The following is a 15,475-nucleotide window of genomic DNA, read 5'->3' as shown; positions in this document are numbered from 1 at the left end:
TTTTCCAGGGGGTGTATCCCTGTCACCTTGGTTTTGCGGACCCCCTCTGCCGCCAGGGCGGCGTCTTCCACCTCTGCCCCCTCCTCTGCCTCTAGAAGGGGCATTACCCTGCGTGCCTGGGAAAGATCCTTGGGGTTTTCGAAACCACATTTTTCCACCGCGTTGCCCTTTGGGGTACGGTCTGGATGGGGTGGAAAAACGGACTCCGACAGCAGACAGAGTCTTTCCCTCCTGTTCACACCGGGTAAGGGTCTCCTTTACTTTGGGGCCAAAGAGAGTGGCACCATCAAATGGGGCATTAGTAAAGGAAGACTTGAAGGCTTCCGCAAATGAACATAAGCGCATCCAGGATTGTCTACGAAGAGCAATCGCTGAAGCTGCTGCCCTACTCGATCCTTCGGCTGCGTATGAGATCAGCCTCATGGATGAGTTAACAATGGATGTAAGGGTATTGAGATGTGCTGTAACTTTCTCTGAAACAGCAGCATCTGTAGTACCCTGGAGGGTATCTCCCAACTCTTTGATTAGATCCCTCTGTAGACGTGTAAAGTGGGTCAAATAGTTCAGGGATCGCATAGAAAAAGCCGCTGAACTAAAAATGCGCTTACCATCGTCCTAGAATCTTTGTTAGGCGGATGGACAGATGAGGATGATTCCGACATCTCCTTTTTCGTGGCGCTGCCACCACCATAGCGTCCACTGGAACTCCCTTTGTGAGGTAAGCCTTGTTTTGGGGTGCAGTAATATATTTATTAGGCTTTCTAGGGACTGGTTCCACCGTGTCAGGTGTCTCCCATGCCCTTGAGCAATCAGCTCCATTAACTCATCAAGGCGGAGTGACCCAGGAGGAGGAAGAGCGAGCACCAAATGCCTTCAGCAAGACTGACTCATCCTCAGAAGGGGGAAGGGACTGCCAATCACCTCTCTGTTTTAGGATCTCCAAGATGTCAGCAAAAGAGACATCCTCTGAAGGTGACTTTGGGGACCCTTCTGACTCATCCAAGTCAGTGTCCGATGTCAATGATTCTTGTGGAGAATCTAAGTGTCTCCTCTTACACAATCTTTTCCTAGGGACTTCTTCGGGGGGAGCATCTGAAGAAGCCTCCGAGGAAGAGGGGGCACCCTCCAGGGGTGGCTGAGACACAGGTGCTCGACGCTTGGATGTGGCCGTTGGTGCAGAGGAGGATAACGGTCCTTTATGGGGAGGAGAGGCTGCTTCTACTGATGTGGTTGTCTGGGTAGACAACACCTTCCTCATGAGATCGAAGGCCCCCGGGTCCCGAGTCGAGGTATCTCCCGGTTCCGAAGAAATGGGGAGAATCCCTGAAACAGGCACCGAAGGCATCGACCCCGAGGACGGAACCGAGTCGATCCGAGCCGAGGCCCCGAGAGGAGAGTCGGAACCAAACATCGGTTCGACTCGGTCCCGGAACCAAGGATGGATCTTCAGCTCCGAGACTCCGGTACCGGATCCGACGGAGTCGAGGTGAATGGAGCCGACCGAGAAAAGGACGGTTCTGGCACCGAGGGCTCCACAATCAGTAGATCAGCCTCTTCCGGCTCCAAAGACTGGACAGGTCTCGGAGGAGGAACAGATGGAGATAATGGAAGGCCTTCAAGTCTCGACACCAATTGGGTGGAAACCGAGATGAGTTTGGATAAGGCCGTATTCTCCATTAATTTCTGCACCACGCGGTCAACATCAGTGTTGGAGAGGGGCCTGGAAGAACGGGTCGAAGGAATCGAAGACGGAGCCGACCTCAACAGTGTCGGGGGAGGGAGCTCCATCACCGGTTCCAAGACTCGAGGCTCGGACACTGACAACAGTTGAACACTCGGCCCCAAGGTCTGTGGAACCGGTGATTGAACCTTAACCGAAGAGCTCGGAGCCGATGACTTGGGCTCCGACGTCTTCGATTCCTTCGAGGATTTGGATGCCTGGTCTGAAGCATCCAGAGCCTCTTGAAAAGAAGGTTTCAATAAACCCCTATCCATGAGTTTCCTGCGCCTATCTGTCATGACCCTCCCACTGAAAGAATGACAAATAGAGCAGTCTTCTTGCAGATGGAGAGGGCCAAGACAGTAGACGCAGGAACTATGATTGTCAGTAACTGACATTTTTTGCCCACATTGGCAACGCTTGAATCCAGATTTAGTCTTCTCAGACATCTTAAACTTAATGTGGAAAAAAGGTGAGAAGTCAAGTCCAGGTAGTAAGTCAAATCCGGTGAAATTGTCAAATCCAGTTAAAGAAAAAATGTCTATCCAGTAGTCAATTCAGAAAGGGGTGGTAGGCCCCGAGGGAAACTCTAATAAGTTTAAAATTAAACTTAAACGTAACCGAGAATTCCTCAACCGTACCACACACACACACACTTAGTCTCTAAACACACTTTATAGAATAAATTTATGTTGAAATAACAAGAAAAAAATGTTAATCTTAGCTTTAGTTGTTCGAGCTCGACCCAGTGATGCGAACGCTGCAGCGGCAAACTAGATCTGAGGTAAAGGCAGAGGGGGATTGTGGGTATTAGGTTGTCTCGAGCTTCTTCTCGATGCAGAGCTTGCAAGCGGCCGACACGGAGCCGAGGATCGGCTCTGAACCCATGTGTAAGAACAAACGGCGAGATTGAACACTCTCACATCTAACTTTAATTAAATACGCTGTCCTGGTCGCCAAACTGTCATTATGAGAGTCCAATCAAGACAAAATGAAGTGTAGAAGAATAAAAATATTTAAATGCATTGGCTGCATGACAGCTTACTTAATATCTAGATGGAAACAAAAAGGTTGTGAGGCATGAAAAAATAAATTACTTTTTAAACATTACTGGAATGCCAGTCAAAATCAAGTATAAGAAAAACAAGCAGCACTCAACTCAAACCACTTCTCCTTGCACTGCAGTTCTAATTACAATTTATATTCAGCTTTATTAAAGTACCAAGTAACATGCTGAAAGTAGAAATCTCTGTGATGCCCCCACTTGTAAAAATGTTTCTTATCCAAACAAGACCTTCTGCCTGACAACTATCTACTTGTTTCATGGGGAAAACATGATCAAAGTAAAAAATGAAAAGCAAAAAAGAAACAAGCTCAAGAAACATTGCTTAAAGGATTACTGTACAGGTTATGGACCACACATGATTGGTATTCTGTTTAGTTTACGGGTAGAGCCTGCAGAGATGATTGGAAGTCTCCAACAAGTGTAATGAGCTTCTTAAAATAATGTAACCCTGTCCTTTATTACAAATACTGTTACATGCATTTCAATACCTAAGGCTTATACATTATCTAGTTAATTATTCTCTGCATGGCAGCAACAGAAAGGCATTCAATGTTGGCAGTTCTTTAACAGTATGCTTATTAAAGCTTACTTGCATCTTACGATCTCAGACAAGCTTACCTGATGGTCATTAAAGCATTGCTACTTAAACACAGAGCAACAGGCACTTTCTGAGTAAGAAGCATAAATCAACAGTACAAAAATATGACAGAAACCAAACCATTCTGCAAAATCATGGACAGATGAAAAGCCACTGTAGTACTTGTGTCTACCTTGGATGGGGGGACACTGCACATTTACACTGCATAACTACTCCTTGCCTTGCTTGGACACATCCAGAGTCACTACATGGGGGAGTGGGGTGCAACAAGTATGTCACAATTTGAAATGTCTCTGGCTGACTGTGATGGCTGACACATTTGTCATACCTCTCAACCTCAGAGCAAGAAATCTGGACAAAGCCATACATAGAAGTGGGACAAAGGCCCAAAAATAAGGACAATTTTTAAATATTGCTCTTATAAACTTATTAAGATAATAGAATAGGTCTTGCATTAGTATGAATTTTCTGAATGGTATGAAATCTGAAACTCAAATGTCTGTCACTATTTTCTAACTTCAGTCTTTAATGATTTGTCACTAATTTGCCAAAAAAAACCACAATTTTATAAAAAATGGACCAAAAATGTGATTCAAAAATATAAAATAGCCACACAATACAGCTGGCAACCTGTCAAAGAAGGGACACTTTAATATTAGTACTGCTTACATGAGCAGCTGACAAAATAAAAGAATCTACATGCATTTCTGAAATAAAAGTAATCTATAACTGAGTTATTTCTTAATTGTAAACCCTCCATGTTTTCTTCCAAAATTGCTATTTTACGGAGGGATTATTAGGGGAAGAGAAACATTTTGAGCCAAAATTGGGGACAGTTAAGAGGTTTGGCTATGCCTAATTCTATAAAGCAATTTATTTGCATGTACCTCTCAACTTGTTAATGCAATAAATCTGGACAAGGCCAAATATATTGGGGAAACACATAAACAGTACTAAAAATTGCTCTTGTATAAACTGAGACAGTTGACAGAACAGGTCTTACTTTAGCATGCATTTTTCTGAAGGTTATGAAGTCTGAAACTCAGTGTGTCATTATTTAGTGGCTTAATTCCTAAATGATTTGCCAGAAAACCACAAATTATATGAGAAACAAACCAAAAATAAGAAGCAAAAATCTATTCATTCTGTGAAAATCTGGACAGTTGGGAGGTATAGTTCAGCTGATGCTGTCTGAGTTTGCCACCCTTCCCCCTCACAAAATCATGGTCAAATGGAGCCCCCCCCCTGCAGCCATTCCAATGATCCATTACTTGGCTATTTCACTCCATTTACCATAAACACTAATGTTCATACTGCTTTACTTCTATGATGATTTGGACTTCATTTGAAAGTTTTATTTTGCATTTTACAGCACAAACACTAAGACATCTGCTAAACAAAGCAATGCAGTCTCACAATGAAAATAGACTTAGCATTAAAACTTCTCTGCCCTTGAAACTCACATTCATTGAAACAGCATTGAAACCCACATTCAAAGAAAATACATTTTGCCAGTGGCAGATAAAGATTAATTTTGGGCTGTTTTAAAATCATAGGCCCCTTGCACATGAAACACCCATGTGTTCTTTGATACACTTTCCTGGTTGTACTAAATTATATTCCTTGTACAATACAGTACAGTTGTTAGAGGGCGTTTTAAATTTATTGTTTTGAACATTTTTCCAGTAAACAATGAAGCAAAACACATGCACCAATAATGACAAAACTGCCCAATTCAGAACATTTTTTCAGTAAACAATGAAACAAAATACATGCACCCATAATGACAACACTGTCCAGTTCAGAACATTTCCATCATTAAAAGTCTACTCAAACTTCTACAGTCCACCATTATCAGTAAATGTGCACAATTCTACAGTCCACCATTATCAGTAAATATGCACAATCTCTGAAGAAGTAAAAGTCATCTAAATAATTCCACATTAAAGAAATCTGTAACGAATGAAGAGGTTGCTTCTAGCAAACACCTTTATATTTCATGGTTTCTTCGAAAAATAATGTGTCTGTTGCCCTGAGGAATAAATTGCCTATATTACATAAAAAATGATAAGCTAGTAATATTGCAATAGGAAATGGATGGCAAACTGATAACAGGCTCATAGTTAGTATCTTCACCAAAGAGGACATTCTCAGTACGGCAGCATCCACCCCTTGTGGGAGTAGAACCCACAGCCTTCTGCATCAAAAGCAAGTACATAACCTGTTGTGCTATTAACAATGCAAGCAGACTCAGCATAAGCAGCACTAAACTTCTCTTCCCCTGCAGCTCTCAGCTCCTTGTAAAATCTACTCAATATTCAACTGCTTCTCAACTTTGCAGCACAAGAAATCTGGAAAAAGCCAAAATTTATTGGGGGGGGGGGTGGTCAAAAGCCCAAAAACCAGGAACACATTAAACATTGCTTGTATAATCTTGGAAAGTTGCTAGAATAAAATGCTGTGTTATCACCATACAATTTACTGCAAGGTCCCTGTGCAAAACAGTCAGAGCAAAATACCACATACCACTATGCCAAATCAGCTGCTTTGTGAAAGAGAGGAAGACTGAAAATTAAATGGCTATCATTTAGTAAATTCAGTTCTCACCATAGCTGTCAACCTCTTAGCACAAAACACCTGGACAAACCCAGTAATGAGGGAATACAGCCCTCAAACACATTCAGTGAATTTAGTTCTTGCCATAGCTGTCAACCTTGGCACAAAAAACCTGGACGAAGCCAATAATGGTGGAATACATTCCCAAAAATAGGGACAAATTTCAAATATTCATCTTATAAACTTAGAAAATTGCTAGAATAAAAGGTTGTGTTACTATGTATTTTCTGAAGAATATGAAATCTGAAATTCAAATGCCTGTCAATTTTACTTCTGACGGAACAAAAACAATTTTCAGCAGAGGCCCAGGGGGAAATACTGCAGACACATGTCTGTAAAATAGCAGGACACCAGAGCAAATCCACACAAACACAGGGAGGAGATGCAGACTCCACACAGAAGGCACCCCAGCCAAGAATCAAACCAGAAAACCTATAGCTATGAGGCAACAATGCTACCACTGCACCATTAAATATTTAAGGAATTAAACATTCAGAAACCTGAAGTATGAAATTCAAATGCCTGTCAATTTTATTTAACATTTGTTAACCAGGACAGTCTGACTTAGAACAAAAAAACAATTTTCAGCAGAGGCCCAGGAAGTAATAATGCAGACATGTCTTTGTAACATGGGAGGACACAAAAGCAAACCCACACAAACACAGGGAGAAGATGCAGACCCCACACAGAAGGCACCCCAGCCAAGAATCAAACCTGAAAACCTGTAGCTGTGAGGCAACAATGCTACCACTGCACCATCAAATATCTAAGCATTTAAACATTTAGAAACCACAGATATTATGAGGAACAGAACAGATCAAATATGAGGCAAAAATCTGCAAATTTTTTACAAATGGTGATGGGTAGGGAATTCAGGCCCTTAACACCTGCATACAAGGTACAGGGTTCAAGCCTGAGGTATTCCCTACCACACCACCATGAGTTTGCTCTAGCCACCAGTATATAGCAACTGGGGTATTACTTACATGCACACACACACCCCTTGCCGCCGATATCCAAACAGTCCCTTTGCCAGTATTCCTCGCGATTGGTCCATCCCGAACAGTCCAAATCCTTGCGATTGGTCCAGCCTGCTGCTGCTGCAGTCCAGAGTGCCTCCATTTCATGACATCACCGCCGCACAGACTGCTGGGCATCTTGGGGCCGTGATGCCTTTCCCCCTATCTAGACTGCTGAGAAAGCAGTCTAGGATGTGCAGACTTCCAAGAATTTACGGTGTTTGTTTTTGTGTTTCTTGGTTTTATTTTTATTTGTTTTTTTTAGGTGGAAGGGCTGCAGTCCTATAGCATGAGTCACCCCTGCTTTTATCACAACAACTCAGGGAACAGAAACTGGAAAAGGTTGTCACCAAGCTTAGGGAGCCTATAACAAGGAAGATAACAAGAGATCCTGTAGAAGTGTTAGAAATATTTTTGGAAATTTTATGAAAGTTTGTATAAAGCAGAGATATGGAAATCAAGAAAAGGTACAAATGAAAAATTTTTATGGAAGAATTAAATATGCCAAGGTTAGAGGGAGAAGAGGCTCAATTACTAACAGTTAAGATAGGAAGAGATGAGATAAAATGGCTATGTATAACCAATGTACAGGAAAGTCCCCAGGGAAAGATGGTATTTCTGTGGAAGTTAGGAGGGAAAAAATGATAAAGATCTGAAAGGTTTTAACAGTATTTCAAGAGGTGGAGAAGTACCAGCAGCCTGGAAGAAGGTGGTGGTAATGGTAATACCTAAAGACGGTAAAATCCATCGGATCCAGCTTCATACAAGCTCATTTCAATACTAAACCATGATTAAAGTGTTTATGTCTATAATGGCTAAAAGAATGGCAAAAGTGGTACCAAAATTGATAGATATGGATCAGTGTGGTTTTCTGGAGGGGAGGCAAACATTTGACAATATTAACAGAACACTGATGATTCAAAGGGAAGCAGAATGCAAGAAAATACCACTGTTATTGGTGGGTCTTGATGCAGAGAAAGCATTTGACATCGTAAACTGGGACTTCATGAGCAGGGGAATGGAAGCATTTCCTTTCCCCTGATACTATTATATGGTTGATTAGAAGTATATATGAGGGATCAGAGGTGAAAATTTAAGTGGGTGTGGTCCTCTCTGATAACTTCTGCTTGAGAAGTGGAATCAGGAAGGGTTATCCACTTTCCTCTTTGTTGTTTGCATTATATTTAGAACCATTGGCAAAGAAAATATGGGACTCAGAAATTCAAAGATATAACTGATATGGTAGTCAGGAAAAGCTGACTCTATTTGCAGATATTATTTTATACATGACAAAACCAGAAAGGGACATTACAGCATTGTGGAACATTTTAAGACGGTTTCAAATCTTCTTGGGATATAAAATTAATGAAACTAAAACAAAGGCAATAGCAGTAAACTATGTACCCACACACAAATTAGTCCAACAATATCCATATTTATGGAGACATGACAAAATGAAGTATTTAGGAGTATGAATTAGAAATCACTCTGTTTTTGCAGCTAAGGATATGTGGGAAGACACTAAACAGAAGATAATAGAAAAACTGAGAAACTGGAAGCTTTGTTAGATGGATATTCATACTAAGATACAAGCAATTACAATGTTTTTAGTCCATTTGGTCTTGTACATAGGTCAGGCATATTTTTTATAAAACCAGAGGAGAGCTAAGGATAGCAATTAAAAAAGAGTTGAAGGATTTTATCTGGAAAGGGAAGACAGCAAGGGTCAAGTGGGATAAGCTGATTCTTCCAATAGAACAAAGTGGACTAGGATTACCCAATTTGAAGGGGTATTTTAGAACAATACACTTAAGGCTCTTATACACAGCACAACCAGAAAACTATAATTCAAAGTGGAAAGGAATGATAATGATACAGGGAGGAAGCTCAAGAAATATGGAGAGATTGGGATTTTGGATGCAGACTCTTACGAAGAACAAAAATCATACATGGCTATTATATTCATAAAACAACAGGGAATATTCTAAGAACTAAACCAGCCCAAGAATGCAGAAAAGAGATTTTGCTGATAGGGAAGACTGCAGTTAGGGATATAGATAATAGGCAAGAGAGGGATGGAATTCATTGGAGAAAAGTGGCAAAGGAACCAATGTATTGGGAGCAAATAACTAGAAAGGGAAAGGTCATAGAATGGGAAGAGGGCAATAATTTATTTGGACTGCATTTTAGAGATTGCCTTCCCTATCAAAGATTGATATCAGAGTATAGGCAAAGAAATAAGGGCTCCTTAATGAAAGGCCAGCACTGGTAGAGTTTTTAATAGAATCTAGTACAGAAGCTGATGTTAAAAAAGGAATTAGTAAAGCATATAAAATATTGCATGATAATTACATGAATCAATCAGAGGAGCTTAGAAAGGACTGGGAAGAGAGATTGGATAAGCAATTCACAAAGAGACACTGGAGGTAGGTATATGTATATCTCCCAAATATGTAAGTCTAGATTTAGGGTCTTTGCCTGGAAGTGTTTACATAGTGTACATCACTATGTATGTATACCTTTAAGACGCTTTCCATAGGCTTGCACATGTGTATAAATACTGAGCATGTGCAAGCCAGACTGCCATTTTGTAGAGCGCTGTTGAGATGTAAGCATGCATGTATATAATGGCCTGTCAGTTAATCAGTTTGTTTATATTTTAGGTTGTTGCTATCTATCCTGATGTGTTTCTATGTAATAAAACATATAAATGAACTATCCTGCCTGTTCATCTTTAATCATAACATAGGATGAGTGACATGGTATCAGAATGTGATCCAAAATCAAAACCAAGAGACACTCAGTTAATGTTGGAGAAATATAGAGGAATGGATCATCCCTACTACACACACAACTCACAAAACAGATCAGAAAATAATTCCAGGTACTAAAAGTTGCTTAAATGATTTCTTACTCAAAGAATATAAAACAAGGCACTCAGAATGCTCAAAACAAATTTCTAATTGAACAAAATGTCTGAAACTGTGAAATATTGATAAAAATATTCTAAATAGTTCTGAAATTGTTTGAAACAATGTCCAAATCACATAAAATGTACAGAATAGGGCGAATGACCTCACTTTTTCTGCTATGTGCTACTTTTTCACATTAAAGTTTTTCAAGATATCCGAACTGTACAAAGTGTTCACAAGTTTCTGCAGTATTACAGTGCAGTTATTTCACAAAATACAGCCATTTCAAAGCATATTTCACAAAGTACAGTATTATGAAGAGCTTATTGTGGCTTTGAATGTTATTACAAGTAGTTGGTGTGTGTGTGTGTGCATGTTTGTACATAATTACAAGTGGGCCAGGATTGCATTGTTTTGCTATAATTTGTTGGCATGGCAGAAGGCTTTCATAGACCAGCTCCACTTGCATTTGATAATGATATTGCAGAAAATCAAAGCGTGTTTGAGCAAGAGTACAATATTTTCATACAAGCTGCATTTTCTGACAAAGATGCACATACAAAGGCATTCATCCTGCTTAATTTAGCTGGTTCAGAGGCCAAAGAAAGTGTGTGTTCATGTGTGTATGCACCTGCTATGTTTGCAGGGGAGGGGGAAAACTGCCATACAGTGGTACCAGCTGAATCAAGGGAAGACCCAGAGTGCTTAAAAAAAGAAGTTATATCTTACCATAACGTTTCATCAGTGTTTTCGATCTTCATCTATTCTTGACTAATGGGTACAGTTCCGATCCTCAGAACCAATCTGGCCGTTACATAGCTCATGCCAGCCAAAAAATCTCTTGAACTACAAGTCTACCCACAATTCCCCTCTCTAAATTACCTCAAATCGAGTTTGCCTCTAGAAAAAAGTAATACAATACAAGTCAGAAGCGGTGTTCCAGATGCCCGAAACAATAAAAAAACAGGACAGGATATTGTTCCACTATAAACCTGCAGGAGGTGGAAGGCAGGAGGGGCGCAAGACTAGATGAAGATTAACAACATAAATGGAACATTATGGTAAGACATAACTTCTTTATCTGATGATGTCAATCTTCATCTATTCTTGACTAATGGGACAAAGTCCCCAGCTACTATACCTTGTATCCTGGGAGGCCATATGGAAGTATATTCCTGAGCACCATAGAGCCAAAAGATGCTGTCCCACTGGAGACCATTTCCAATTTGTAATGCATAATAAAGGTATGAGGCTTAGCCCAAGTTGCAGCGCACAAATGTCTGACATCGAAGCTCAAGAATGAAAGACTGTAGAAGTTGCCACTGATTTTGTTGAATGTGCCTTGACTGGTTTTGAAAGTGTCGTATTCAACTTTTTGTATATGAACGATATACATTCTCTCAGTCATCTGGAGAGTGTTACCTTGTAGACTGCTCTTCCCAAAGTTTCACTGGCAAAGGATATAAACAATTGATCAGATCATCTTAATTGTCTCATTCTATGTAAATAGAATTGCAATTGCCTATGTACATCCAGAAGGTGAAGGCAGTATTCTCCTTTGTTAGAATAATTTGGGAAAATACTGGTAAGTCTATAGATTGATTGATGATAGCATCTGAAATCACTTTAGGCAAAAAGATCAGATTTGTTCTGAGTGCCACACTGTCCTTATGGAAAATTAAAGGAGAATCACACCCACAGACTCAAAAAAACATGTTTATTTCATCATGGTTTGGTGTTTCCTACATTTTAACACCACTCTGGTATTATTTACAGGTTTGTAAATATTTGTATACATACTTTTTGAGTCTGACCACATGAGGTCTGGCATCATGAAGTTCATCTGATTGTTTAGTCTGTCTCTAGGTATCCTACAATGCAGTGCTTATCTGCAAAAAAAATTACATCATGCAAGCCTCATTTTTCCTAAAGCTCCTGTCACTTCATTAATTTTACATGCATACACTGCTGTCTTTCAGTCAGTTAGTTTTAAATAATATTTCATGCCGTTCAATGACTACTTAAAACACAAACAGTGCAAATGCTGCAGAACAGACTTTCAAAGTGCTTTTTACTGCTGCTTCTTTTTAGAATTGCTAAACTGCAGTCTTTTGTGAAGCCTGAATTGTACTTCTTTGACTCATCTCTCATCCCTTTTCACACCTGACTTCCCTAGTTGTCAAAGTGCTAAGGGTAATTTGAGCAGTTACCTGTTGTGATTGACAGCTCACAGCAGGAGACTTGACTCATGTACTGTTTCCTTGTTTTAGCTTTTACTTTCTGTATGGGTAGGGGAAAGAACAGGGAGCTGTGACATCACAGCATGGGTGGGTTTTTAGGACGGTCATGGTGATCTCAGTTTGGGGAGGGAATTGGCCAGAAAACTATCTGTATTCAGTAGCCTTGATGGCATCAATGAATTAGAGGCTGCAGCAAGATTTTCCAGGGTGAGATAAAAGTTTTTTGAAACTGAAACCACCACAGTGCAGTAAGGCACTGTTCTAGTGGAGAGAAACAGTTGATTTAAAATATTTTAAATGCTATATAGTTGTCTATTCATAGCAGGGACAGTAAATAGGAAGAAAAAGGACAGCAAAGTTGAGCATTTAATAACAGAATCCCATTGTTGTCCTTTAAATAAGGAACTTTAGAGCATAGGGCTTGTAATTCGGAGACCAGTCTCATGGAAGTGACAGCTACGAGAAATAATGTCTTCCAAAAGAGAAACTTTAAATCACAGGTAGTTGCTGGTTTGAAAGGCAGTGCTGTAAGTAACTGTAGTGCTAAAGTCAAATCTCAAGGCAGGAGAGGATCCTTAAAGGGGGGTTTCAAATGTATAGTACCTTTTAGGAAAACTTTGCAAATCCTGTAGGAAATCAAGGGTGGTTGCTAAAACCAATATAAAAGTTCAAAATCACTGCTAGAATAACTTTGACTGTAGAAGCAGAGGCTCCCTTATGAAAAATGGCAGCCTAATCCATTATCATAGGCCCAGAAAGAAAACTGCTTCCATTTGCTTAGGTAGATACTTCTAATGGATTGTTTATGTGATGATAGCAAACTATGCTGTATGGGAGAAGGTATAGCATTATGCTTGGTGACTAATGGAAGTGGAGGAATCAAGCTGTCAGCTTGAGTCTCTGAAGGTTGGGATGCACTAGTCCCCAAGGATGGGATAGTAGATCCAGAACTGGGTCTAGAATCTATGGTCAGCAAAACAGAAGCCACAGAAAGGGAAAACCATATCTGTTGAGGCCAATAAGGAGCAATGAGAATCATCTTGTTTCTCAACTGAGATGCTTTCTTGCAAAACATTGAGATCAGAGGAATGGGGGAAGGCATAGAGCAGACCCGGGGGCCAATTGTGTAGAAGAGCATCTCTGGGTGACTTCCCCTGAGGGGGCAAAGTAGCTTCTGCACTTGTTGTTGAGAGGTGAGTCAAACAGGTCTCAGCAAGGATGGCCCCAATGAAGAAAAATCTCCTTCACTACTCTGGAGTTCAGAGACCACTCATGAGGCAGGATGATGCATCTGCTCAGCTTGTCCGCAATTACGTTGGAAGTCTCCGGGATGAGCATTGCTATCGGAAAGCAGTTGGAAGATATTGCCTATTGCCACACGAAGGGCTTCTTGACAAAGTGGGTAGGACTTGGTCCCCCCTGTTTATTGATGTACCAGGCTACCAATATGTTGTCTGATTGAATAGCTATCATTCCTGGAAGTAAGGCAGAATGAAAAGCTTGCAACGCCAGAAGCACTGCCCTTAGCTCCAGTACATTGATATGCAGGTTGGTCTTGGAAGGGGACCAAGTGCCTTGGACTATATTCCCTAGATAATGCCCCCCCACCTCATCTGGGAAGCATCCACGGTCACTATGACCTTGGTCTGGGGGAAGACAAAGGGATGACCTTAAAGAATCTCTCTCAAATTAATCCACCAAGTGAGATTGTTTTTGCATCGGCTGAAAATGAAAATTAAGTGGTCCATGGGATGAGGCAGAATTGACCATTGGTTTGCTAAAAGCCATTAGAGAAGAGTCATGTAGAACTTTGCTAGTGGAAGCAAAGTAATAGCTGCTGCCATGGAGCCCAGAGCTTGTAGAATTAATTGCACAGGTATTTTGTTTGAGCACAGAAGGGGCTGGACTTGCACTTGTATTTTCTGCAACCTGTGAAGGGGAAGCAATGCAATGCAAGTAGAAGTGTTGATATGAGCTCCGATAAATTCCATGTCTTTGTTGGCAGTTAACCGAGATTTGGCCATATTGACTGTTATGCCCAATTGGTGGGACAGGCCCAGTATGAAGTCCGTGGTCTGTTGCAGTAGATGCCTGGTCGAAGCGGTGAGGAGCCAGTCTTCTAGGTAAGGAAACACTTGGAATCTGTGCAGCCTCAAATGTGCTGTGACCACCGCCATGCATTTAGTGAACACCCTGGGGGCTGCGGTGAGACCAAAGGGCAGTGCTCTTAACTGGAAATGACTGACCCCTATTTGGAAGTGAAGAAACTTTCTCGAGCGTTTGTCCACTTTTATGCGGTAATACACATCTTGAAAGTTGATACAGCACATCCAATCATCTTTCTCCAAGAAGGGGAGAATAGACTGAATCGTGACTATCCAGAATTTTGTTTGTTGGACAAATTTATTTAGAATACTGAACTCAAGAATTGGTCTCCAGTCCCTTGTTTTCTTTGGCACTAAAAAGAATCCTGAGTAAAAAATGGATCTTAACTGGTCTGGTGGGACGTCTTGGATGACTCTTTCTAGCAGCTTTTGTACTTCTATTGCTGCTTGAACTCTCTGACTGGGTGGAACGTTGGGGAACATTGGGGAGTTTTGCAGGGGTTCTTGGATAAAGGTTAAGTGGAATTTGGTAGCCTCTGGTAATTATACTTAGCACCCAGGCATCAGTGGTAATGTGTCGCCAAGTGTTTGGGTGCACGGAAAATCTTCCCCCGACTCCTTCCAGAGGTAAGCAATGGGGTCTCCATTCAGGAGCACTGATAAGAATGACCAGAGAATGAATCTCTGGAACCCTGATTCTGCGAACCACTCCTGCCTCTTGGATGGCATCATACACTGAAACTCTCCTCTCTGCCATGAGGGGAGTCTGAGCCATGTGTGTCCTGGAAAGGCTTTTGGGATTTCTTGAATCACATTTTACCACTCCTCTAGTTCCTGCAGTAGGACTGTTGAGGGGTAGAAAAACACACGGACAAAGGCTTTCCATCCTTTTCACACCTGGACAGAGTTTCCTTAAACTTGGGACCAAACAGGGAGGACCCATCAAAGGGGGCATTGACAGAATAAGTTTTGAATGCTTCCATGAACTCTCACAGGTGCATCCAAGCATGTCTTCATAATTCAAATGCCTGAAGCTGCTGACCTGGTTGCCCCTTTGGCTGCATGTGCAATGAGCCTCATGGATGAATTCAATATCGACTCCAGGGTAGCTAGTTGGGAGGCCACTTTCTCCTGGACCCCCTCAGCCACTGCTCCCACTAGGGTATCTGATACCTCCTTGACCAGATTCCTTTGGAGTC

The sequence above is a fragment of the Protopterus annectens genome, chromosome 8.part0 (assembly GCF_019279795.1).
Source record: "Protopterus annectens isolate FY-2018-M chromosome 8.part0, PAN1.0, whole genome shotgun sequence".
Taxonomy (NCBI): Eukaryota; Metazoa; Chordata; order Ceratodontiformes; family Protopteridae; genus Protopterus; species Protopterus annectens.
Note: the sequence above shows the minus strand (reverse complement) of the source record.